The 11,544-nt window shown below is 42.5% G+C and overlaps 1 pseudogene; it reads left to right on the plus strand.

Moving 5' to 3' along the window:
• Positions 1-10,501: 10,501 nt before the first annotated feature.
• On the plus strand, positions 10,502-11,193 carry LOC149238817 (18S ribosomal RNA; annotated as a pseudogene; the record flags this gene model as incomplete).
• Between the last annotated feature and the right edge of the window lie 351 nt (positions 11,194-11,544).

An 11,544-nucleotide genomic window follows, 5' to 3' on the forward strand; every position in this document is an offset into this window, starting at 1 on the left:
TGCGTATATCATCCTTGCGGTTGATTATTTTACTAAATGGGCCGAGGCGATGCCTACATTCGATGCAAGCGGAAAAACAGCTGCAGTTTTCGTATTCAATCACATTATAACTAGGTTCGGTGTCCCGCAAGCGATTATCACTGACCATGGGAGCCATTTTCGAAACATCATGATGACTGAGCTTACAAGCCAGCTTGGTTTGCGCCACGATAGCTCTACTCCTTATTATCCACAAGCCAACGGTTTGGTTGAGTCTATCAACAAAGTTCTCGTTATCATGATCCGACGAATCATTGGCATTCATCGGTCGAATTGGCACAACATGTTATTTTCAGCGCTATGGGCATATCGAACTTCAGTGAAAACTTCTACAGGGTTCACTCCTTTCCAGCTAGTTTATGGTTTGGAAGCCGTGTTACCCATTGAATGCGAAATCCCATCACTTCAAATGGTTGTCGAATTACTCCCAGCTACTTCCGAAGAGGAGAAACGTTTATTATACTTAGCCCAATTAGATGAGACTCGACGTGACGCTGCATTGGCAATCGAGACTCACGCGAAGCGAATGAAAGCTCAGTATGATAGAAATGTGACCCCTCGAAGTTTTTCGGAGGGAGACCTAGTGTTATTATATGATCAAGCTAACGATAAGCTAGGTGCTGGAAAATTTGTTCCTATGTGGCATGGACCCTACATTGTAAAGCGAAAGCTAGCAAAAGGGGCCTATGAGCTAGTAGATTTCGATGGGGACTCTTTGGGTAAACCCAGAAATGGACTTTACCTAAAGAGGTATTATGCTTAAATGGTGGGTATGGAGAATTTTTAGTTAGGTTAGGTTTTCTTTCTAGCTAGTATGTTTGGTAGTTTAAATGGTGTGCTTAGCTTAGATAGTGTGTTTTTGTCGTTATTCTGGTTTATCTTGGTTTTACTCTTGATATTGCAGATGTCAACGTCTCTCCAAACGTACATTGGATTTGCTGATGGTGCTTGTCGTAGTACACGGAATATCTCTTCCGTAGCTTGGGTTATCTATTCACCCTCTGACGAGTTAGTTTCTATGCATGGGGTGAGCCTCGGTCAAACAACGAACAACATTGCAGAATACAGTGCAGTGGTTGAATTATTGTCTGAATCTATTTCATTCGGAATTCGACGTTTGATAGTAAGGTTAGATTCTGAACTTGTTGTATTACAGCTTAATAGAGTATATGCCATTAGAAATCTTGTGTTATTAAGGTTGTTTTTGAGAGTGCGTCTCTTGGAACGTGAATTTGATTACATTGAATATCAGCATATTCCAAGGTCTTTAAATACATTAGCAGATGCAATTGCTTCTCGAATGTTGGACAGACATTTACAATAATCATGCAAGTAAATTTAAAAACATTTCATCACGTATGTTAAACAAGATAAGCCGGTAATAATGATATATATATATAAGTAGGAGTGTGTCAAAAAATATACATCGTCTTCGATCATAGGTTGAAAAACACCTTATGATCGGAAAAATGATAAGTACGAAAAACCAAAAATGACATATGTGTCTACAAAGTGACTAGCCAATCACTGGTGGTGCTCTCTATACGAGACCACTGCCTGCGCTACCCTACACAGGAACCCTCTGATAGGTCCTGGGACTGCAACCACATAGCGCTGAAGTCGAATAGGAATGTCATCTATGGTGGTCTCTGGTATGTCCGCCGTCAGACGCTCTAGATCCCGTTCCAGCTCGACTAAGGCCTCTACGGCCGCATCCTGTGGGGCTAGTGCTAGTACAGCTGGTACTCTCCTCTCAAAAGCCCGGAGATTGGCTGGACGCCGTGGACCTACATCTGCATTTTGAAAATTTGTACTGTCAGTTTGAGGCGATATATATAAAAACAAAAAAATATATAATTTGAAAACTTGTGAAAAATAAAGTACCTCTGTCATCCCATTGTTCTCCCGGTGGAAGAACCATGTCCGGATCATTCCGAAAATCCACTCCGGCATAAGGAAAGTCCTGAATAGCAAAGACCTGGTCCTCTAACCAGTGAAAATAACCAGCAGGGAATCGAACAACTGCCGCGCCCTCGTCAGGATGCCGGGCCATCACCGTAACCCATCGTATCAGCTTTGGCTCCCGAGGACCCAAGATATCAACAGTGAGATGCTGAGGGATCAGCATCGGAACTCTTTCTAAGGCAAAGCTCACAACTAGACGCCCATATCCAAAGGTCTTCAGTTGTCCGTTCTTTGCCCTAGTCAGTTGGGCCTTTATATTGGCCGACACAGCATCGCACCAGTTGAAGATGGTGCCTCGAAAACAGTCAATCGCCATCCGCATTTGGGACCCGGTGGCAATATGTAAAGCGGCTGCACCGCAAATTCTGGTAACTGTGAAAGCTATAACCTTGAGTTCACGCCGAGAGATGTATTTGATTTCTATGCCTTTCGCATGGTTTTGATTGGGTATGCACCAATCTGCCCGGAGACTAGCAAGGGATTGGCCACCCGGCCTAGTCCCGGCTAGATTGAGTTGCTCGCCCCTATTTGGCAAGCCAGTGAGAAAGTATATGTCTGAGGGCTCTATCTCGAGCTGGTGCTCTCTGATGTAAAAGCATTGCTCATGAATGTTCCATCTCTCAACCAGCCACTCCAAGAATCTCACCTGAGCCCTCATGCTAGGTATGGCCCAGTATTTATATAGTCCGCATGCTTTTAGGGCATCAATGGAAGGTTGATGATTGATTGCGGCTAAATCAACATCCTCGTGCTCTCATTCTCTCCAATCCAACATGGTGAGTGCCCTACACACCAAGAAATAAAGGTTAGAATTAATTTGGGAAGATTTAAATGGTGGATTTTGGGGTTTGGGGTTTCAAATTCCGTCCTTCGCGGGGGACGCACCCCGCGTTTAGGACACAGAGCGTCGGGACGCAGCTGGCCTGAAGGTGGGCTGCGTACCCCGACCTTTTTCCTATGTAGGAAAAGGTCGGGGGACGCAGGTCACCCTTAGGGCACCTGCGTACCCCGCAGAGCGGATTTTAAAACCTAAAACCCCCGAAAAACCAAAACTAAAACCTAAAACAAAATTTTAATCGGATGAAATTGAAGAGGAGGATGTTGTGAAATACCTGGAAGAGACGGCGTTCGATTCTGACGGTCGGATTCTCCGCAACGACTACGGGAAGTTTTTTGCCAAAAGCCCTTTTCTCAACCTCAACAGTAAAATGGTAAAAATGACATGGTAAAAAGTCTTTTTATAGGTTTTTTGGATGAATGAATGCTAGGTTTGTTTATTTTTCACCATGGAAGGATATTTTTCAATGTATTTTTGCCTACCTTAAATAGGTATGAGTAATGTGTCGTTTTTGTGCAGGACAAAGGGATTTAGAGGGAAAATTGTCATTTTTCACGAACCAAAATATCAGAGTCATCTTTTAAGCCCTTTTCTGACTCCTAAAATATGAAAAGATTGTCGAGCGTTTCTTTTACACTCGTTAAAACGGAATTAAAAGACAGTCCCCTTATAGCCCTTTTCTGACCGTAAAAACAGGAAAAGGTTGCCGGGTTTTTGTCGTTTCAAACTCGATACTGGAAATAAAACGACGTGTCCTTGATCGCTTTTTACTTTTCAGGTCAGTGGCACTAATTATGAAAGTACTCCTTGGTCGAAAGATCAAGCGGTTCCCCCAGGTATTATTTTATACTTTTTCGGGCTTGAGGGACACAAATTTACGAAAAAGTTCAACTTGGAGTCTTCTTAAGTTTTTCAGACTCTCTAAAATTGAAAAACGCCGAGTTGCTCCTATACTGGGCTCGTTAAAATTTCACAGTAAAGGACCTGTTCAATTACAAACAGGAACGAACCACTCCTTCCTAGGGTTCGAATCAAAACTAGGTTGGACTCGTCCGAAGGATGAGCTTATAATCAAGCATATGTTATCCTCCTCAAGCTTGTTAAAAATAAAGAGGTACTTGCCAGAAATGGTGGGGCAAAAGAGAGAAGAATGAGCCTATTTGTTATCCTTTGTCCCAAAAGAAACTTTATTACCACTCTTGGACATGACACTTTTCATTCACCTGGGTTGGGAAATCCTTTACCTCACAGTTGATCAAACCACTTTGAAAGTCTTCAGCCGGGTTCCGGGGATTAACTTTGAGTCGTTTATCACCAAGCCATCTGTGGTGTCGTTATGTGTTCAAGAGGTTTGCAAACAAAACTTTCATCTGCAAAATACTTGTCATCCATTTGACCATCCCTGAGTCAGTCGTTACAGCAACATTTCTTCAACTTGAACCAATGATTTCGTGTTGTGGGCTTGCCTACAACGGGTCGCTTTCTATCGACATCAAAACATTATCTAGAAAGATGACTTAGAAATCGTCAGTACCTTGAAGTCTGCATGCATTAATGGCAGGTTTCTCGCCTTTGACGACAATTTACATCATCGACTTTCGATCGAAGGATTCTGTGAAATGTTCGACATCAACTCATTCATTCACATCTCATGGATTGTACTGGGTACTTTGAGAACCATTGACGTTACGGGTGGTTTCTCTCACACTTGTTAACAGTTTACATCATCGACTGGTAATCAAGTGGTTTCTACCATGTTCGACATCAACTCATTTATTCGCATGGCTAGAATCGTACCAATTCGGGAAGCAGACTTGAAGACCCTGGATCTAGTTTCCACCATCCAGGCTGCGAGGAGTTTTGTATTCATTATCTAAGTAGACTAATCATAAACAGATGGCTGCGCCCATACTGTGTCTACAAAAGTCTATGATTATGATGTATTGCAAGATCATTCCTATATCAGAGTAGTTAGTCTGTTAGTTAAAGTTTTGATCTGAGTATGGGAATGCCTACCTCAGTGATGATATAATCTTATACATGTATTTTGTGTTGAAAATTGCAGGTTCTGACCAGGCTCTCCACGAGATAATCCTTGAAATGATAAAGCGCTTCACCCTTCCTAGATTTACAAAACCCTAATCTACTATAGGCTTCGCACTTTAGGGGGCAATCTGTTACACTAAAAAATGTCACCATGGCTATGTACAGTTAGTATGGCTCTATCAACAGTCATGCTATCCTCCTGGGCAAGTCTTAAGCCTCTGCTCTCCATATCAAACTCCAAAAAGAGAGAAAGTCTTTATAAATGTATTTATCTCTGGGTACGCAGGTTCTCTCAACCTTGCCTGCGGGTACGCACCTAATGTTCACAATAACTGCGTCCTTGGACGCTCTGTATGTAAAGGGGCAGGTGCGTCCCCCTGTAAAGGTCAAAATGCACAAGTTTCATCTTTAAAAAGTTACTTGTAGTCATTTCTAGAGTATTCTAGAAGGTTGTTTGATGAGTATTGAGCGCCTCCAAATGGTTCATGTATCCCTACCAAAGAGGAACTTATCCCATCAAGAGAGGAGCTATCCCACCCAAAGAGGGGATTATCCCATTGATGGTGGACCTGATTAAATTCCTCTTGAGCACTATAAATACAGGCATTGGGCCAGAAGGAGGGGAGGTTGAAAGCTAAACATTTCTAAGGGTAGATGCTGCAGGAATTAGGACTCCCATTTAGAAGCTTGTGAGGAGAGATTGCCATCTTTGCTTGTTCTATTTGGAAGTGGGTGAGCTTTGTCAAAGTAAAGGAGAACTCTTGATGGACCCTAGGAGGGACTTGCACAACACCAAGGCTCAGGTTGTAATTGTTCCTTTTGTTTCCTATTAATGCAAATAAGTCCATTCTTCTCAATAACTTGTTGTTTATGAGTTGTTTCATATACTCCTTGGTCTATATGTTAAATATGTTTTATCTTATGAGATTATCAAGTGCTATTTAATCGTTTGATTGTTAGTGGATGCAGGTTTCGAAGTGAAGGAGGAGCTCATCCGGATCGGCGAGGCTGGACTACTACAATAGCGTTGGACTACATGTAGGATCTAAACACCATAGTAAATGCATGTTTAGAGAAGGATTGCTCTTGTTTGTCTTGTTTGTCACTAGAGAGTCTTAGACTCCTAGGAAGGTTGATTTGTGTCTGCACTATCGACTCTTTCCGCCTGACAAGGACCGTAAGAGCACTTCCGGGTGTTGTTTCTCCTTGGGATCTGCTTCGATATCCTGGATGAGCAGGAAACAAAAGTCGGTGGCTTTAAGCATTGCCGAAGCAGAGTATATTGCTGCTAGCATGGCTTCTTGTGAGGAAGTTTGGTTGCGAAAGCTCTTCAGTGAGTTGTTTGGATTCACATTGGATACCATTGTGATCCTTTGTGACAACCAAAGTGGGATTCGTTTGTCAGAGAATCCTGTATTCCATGATTGCTCCAAGCATATTGATATCAGATACCATTATATTCGAGATATGGTGCAACGGGGAGCTATAAGGCTCCATCATATTGGTACAGATGAACAGGTCGCTGACATTCTGACAAAACCCCTTAAGAAAATAAAATTTTTGACTTTCTGTGAACAACTTGGAGTTGTTCAAAGACCCTCCAATGAGGGTCATGTATGATGCATTGAGCTCTGAGAGCTCCAGGGGGGTGCGGGGTGCTTCTGGGAGCAGCATATGACCACAGGATTATTCACTATCCCCTGGTGGTATACATGTACACCCCGTGGCGACATTGTAGCAGGATTGATGTGTTCTCCTGTGAGGCCTAGATTGATGTGTTCTCCATGGCAGCCTGGATTGATGTGTTCTCCATGGCAATTGTATCAGGATTGATGTGTTCTCCTGTGAGGCCTGGATTGATGTGTTCTCCATGGCAGCTTGGATTTATGTGTTCTCCATGGCAGCTTGGATTGATGTGTTCTCCATGGCAATTGTAGCAGGATTGATGTGTTCTCCTGTGAGGCCTGGATTGATGTGTTCTCCATGGCAATTGTAGTAGGATTGATGTGTTCTCCTGTGAGGACAGGATTGATTAGTTCTCTTGTCGAGGCATCCTACCCATGCAGTCTGGGACTCATGGGAAGTGCCTCTCATCTTATCAATGAGCAGGGAAATGAAGTTAGGGACCATAGTAGTACCGATGGACGCATCATTGTAACTACCGTACTCCCTACTCTAGGATGACCTCCATTGATCTGGGATCAATGATACTGGTCTGGGACCAGTGGTAGGAGTTGTACCATACTATGACGCTGACTTCGGGTCGATTGAGACTGGTCTGGGATCAGTGGTACATACTCTGAGACTGACTTTGAGTCAGTGGAGGATGATATCGGTCTGGGACCATTGGAGTTGTACTCACTATGACGCTGACTTTGGGTTGGTTGAGACTGGTCTGGGACCAGTGGTACATACTCTGAGACTGAATTTGAGTCAGTATGATACATCCTCGATCATTTCTTCTTCTTCATAATTCGGACAAAAGCAGAGTAGAACAGAACAATGCAAGAGCAGAGCAGAACAGAACAAAACTGTACAGATCAGTGTAGAGCAGAACAAGACAAAGCAGAACAGTCAAAATAGAGCAGATCAGGGCAAGGGTCAGGTTGTACAAGGCAGTGCATTTGATGGATGAATAGTAACGACCGATAGATAGATTGTAGATGAAGTTCTCCATGGTTGAGAGGGAGTGTTAAAATTGGAAACCAGGGAAAAACTTCATGTGGGCCATCTTATTCATGGCTAATAATATTTTTATTAGATTCCTCTCTTTGAGAGGTGTAGGATTGATATAAAGATCATCCAATTCCGATAAGTATTCATGGAGATATGAATTTATTTTGATTATGGAATTATTATCAAGCCGACCTACAACTCATGTAGGCTCAAAAACCCAACAGTCGCATCTATTCACCCACCAACGTTGTGTATAAATATAAGAGGACTTTTCCTCATTTGGACTCACTCATCTCATCACATCTCTCTCTCTCTCTACTGCGCAGATATGAGTCTCTTCTCTACTGCGCTGAAATGGGTCTCTCTCTCTCACACATGTGAAGCCAGAAGCTGCAACTGCAGAAGTAAAGATTGAATTGCATGGCCTAGAAGATCTCCTCTTTGGAACTGCACTGTAGGTTCATCTAAACCTCCTTTGAAAGCCACAACTTTTGGTGGTGGAATGAAGTCAATCCGACGAACGGTTTGCAAGATATCGACTGCCCTAGTTTGAAGCCAGAAACTGCTGAAACTGAAGCTGCAACTGCAGAAGTAAAGATTGACTTGCGTGGCCTAGAAGATCTCCTCATATGAACTGCGTTGTAGGTTCATCTGAACCTCCTCTGGAAGCCGAAACATTTGGTGGTGGAATGAAGTCAATCCAACTGTTGGTTTGTGAGATATGGTCTGCCCTAGTTTGATAATGAAGCCGCTAATGTTGATGCTACTGATCTAGGGTTTGCTACTGCTGATATGAATCAGATTTATTGTACTATTTCTCTCTGCTGAATTATTGAAGATAAAAGAAGATTTGATCAGAGGGTTTCCCCACACATTGTGGGGTTTTTCCCTGGCTAGCCGCCACATCTTGTGTCTCTTGTCTTGGCTTGTTTTCTGTCGATCGTTTAATGTTCTATCTACACTTTACTTTATGTACATGTGATTGCTAATCGGTGGAATATAATAAGAAAAAGAAGTAAACTGTTATAAGCATAGAACATACCATAACTTAACAGATCTGATAGAGGGGCTTTGCGCCAATATCACCACACCAACTAAGTCACTTGAGGGTGAGTCACGATGTTTATTTTGGGAGCCTATTGGGCATCAGATACCTCGCAACATGTTTTTGGGGCTCAAAGCTTGAGTTATGGTCAAGTAGAATTTAAAATACTCCACGAAGTATGGGCGCGAAGCACGAAGTGTATGACCAAGTCATAGGGTTGTCCACCCTAAGTCATGTAAAATAATATATTATAATGTCAGCCTATCGATGGTCCGTAGACCATGGGATTGTATAAATAGAGCAAGGCTCTAAGTTGTAAAGTATCAAAGTCTTAAGTTTGAAAAGATGGAATAATGTATGCGTAGCTCTGAGTCTGTAAGTCCGAGTCTTGGGTTGTAGATGCTCTGCAGCTGAGTGCGCAGAGGCCTAGTAGAGTCTGCAGTTGAGTGCGTGGACCCCTGCAAATGAGTGCACAAGGTAGAATCTGGATTGTAATTGAAGAAAAGCATTAACAAAGATAAGTTTGATTCTGAATTACTTTATATTTGTGCTTCCTTTTATGTTCATGCATTATACCTTTTTATGACTACACACATTTATATGAATGTTGAATGATGAAAAAGACTATTGGGCCTACAAAAATAACCTAAGTACTATATTAATAGCATAGTAGGGATAAAGGATCAAGATCGTACTTTCTTCGTGCTCCTTATTAGGTTGCGCAAAGGCAGTTACACAGGTTGCGAGGGATAGAGAGTTGCACGAGCGCGCAGGTTCAAACCACGAACCTTCCAAAACCTCCATCTAGACATCCCTAGGGTGCAAAAACATGGTTCTAGCACCCTCCCATACTACCTCGGGTGAGACCTCAGTCTACACACCATGGACTATTGCCGAAAGGGTAGGTAGTTTCGGGATTTGTTTGGCTAAATCACCTCTGAACCTAGGTCAGGCCCCAACAATCCAACAATTCCTGACTCTTTGGAAGGGATGCATTTTTTAGATAAAAGGTCGGTGCAGTCTTGTCCACTTATCTGATAACTCAACGGATCGCCCAGTCCTCATGTTGGTGATTCTTCATTCAAATTTATTTCTTATCAACATTAGATGGTAGAAAAGAGGCCTACCATGGTGGTGATGGTGACGGAGAATTAGGGTTTGATTCCAGAGAGGAAGCCTCAGAAATTACTACCACATCCAAGGAAGGTAGTAGGCATGCAAATTACACAATCCTGACATGGGGAGGTAATGGAAATAAATAATAATATTAGGCTCATCGAGTCTGGAAATTGGAATGAGTATAGTCTAAATCCCTTAATGAGGATCCATTGGAGGGTAAGTCTGGTGCCAACAACCACACTAATTCCAAATCCAATAGTGCATATTTAAGTTTTTGTAGTTAAAACACTCATAGTTGGACCTTGGGTCATAAAATTTGGTCTGCCTACTCGATGTTCACTTGCCCTTCCGTCCCTTTTGTCAGTGGCATGTTCCTGGCCTTAATTGGCTAGGTTGCGGCTCCAGCATTGTTACATTAAAAAAATTAGAGTGCTTAAAGCAAGCTTATGCTCTGAATACATTAGCATGGAATAACATGATAGGAGTCTAGTCCTATTGTGTTGGCCTTCAAGAACAGAGTAATGATTAATAGGAACTATCAGGGGCATTCTTATTTCATTGTCAGAGGTGAAATTCTTGGATTTATGAAAGACATACCATTGCAAAAGCATTTTCCATGGATGCTTTCATTAATCAAGAACGAAAGTTGGGGGATTGAAGATGATCAGGTACCGTCCTAGTATCAACCATAAATTATGCCTACCAAGGATCGACAGATGTTGCTCTAAGGATTTTGCCAGCACATTTTGAGAAATCACAGTGTCTGGGTTTTGGGGGGAGTATAGTCGCAAGGATGAAACTTAAAGGAATTGAGGAAAGGTCACCACTAGGGGTGGAGCCTGTGGCTTAATTTGACTCAATGCGGGGAAGCTTACTAGGTCCAGACATAGTAAGGATTGAGAGATTGAGAGCTCATTCTTGATTCTATGGGTGGTGGTGCATGGACATTCTTAGTTGGTGGAGTCATTTGTCTGGTTAATTATGGTAATGAATGAGACCTCAACCTATTAACTAGCTACTCAGAGGCTCCCCTTCACAGCCATATTCTTAGACCGATTATGGCCATTTAGGCCATGGAATTTTGAGGTAATAATAGGTATTTTATGCCCGTAGATATTCTAGGCCGCACACGTACTACACTGATGCATCCAATGATTTTTTCTTCCTGGTTCAAGAGGATAGAGAAATCTTCTCAAATTGCATGGTGATGGGGATAAACCGTTGCAATTATTGGTCTTCAACGAGGAATTCCACGTAAGAGTGTGTCATCCACTCATGTTGACTATGTCCATGCCCTTTGTAGACACTGCACGTCGCTCCTAGCAATTGAATGATCCGGTGAAATGTTCAGATTGCGACGATAATGGTGGTTCGCTGCCATTGACGTCATGAGAAGTTCATTGAACCTTATAATTTAGAGGGAGGAGAAGTCATAACAAGGTTACCGTAGGGGAACCTGTTGTAGGATCATTAATAGTACGGGTTTTCTTTTTTGGTTTAGGTCGGGTGGGTTTCGATTGCAATGCGGGCCCGTGTGGTGTGTCTCTAGGGGAGCGAGTTTGGTGTTTGGAAGGAACATTTTTGGTTGCTTGTCTTAAGGTCACACTTGCTTTTTTGTGTGTGTTTGCAAGCCATTCTTGTGCTTTTCCCTCCCATCCTTTGATTTTATTCCCCCAATGTGTTTCTGTAGGGGGGTTCGGAAGCTTGTTTCTTAGGAGCCCTCTTCGATGATCTATTAGGCAGGGAATGGTTGATGCAGTTGAGGTTCTTGGGAAATACAATGGATACATTTAGACTCATTCATACCAGTGGTTCT

The sequence above is a fragment of the Pinus tabuliformis genome, chromosome 8 (genome assembly GCF_031772625.1).
Source record: "Pinus tabuliformis cultivar Carrire ecotype Pingquan chromosome 8, CPIR1, whole genome shotgun sequence".
Lineage (NCBI taxonomy): Eukaryota > Viridiplantae > Streptophyta > Pinopsida > Pinales > Pinaceae > Pinus > Pinus tabuliformis.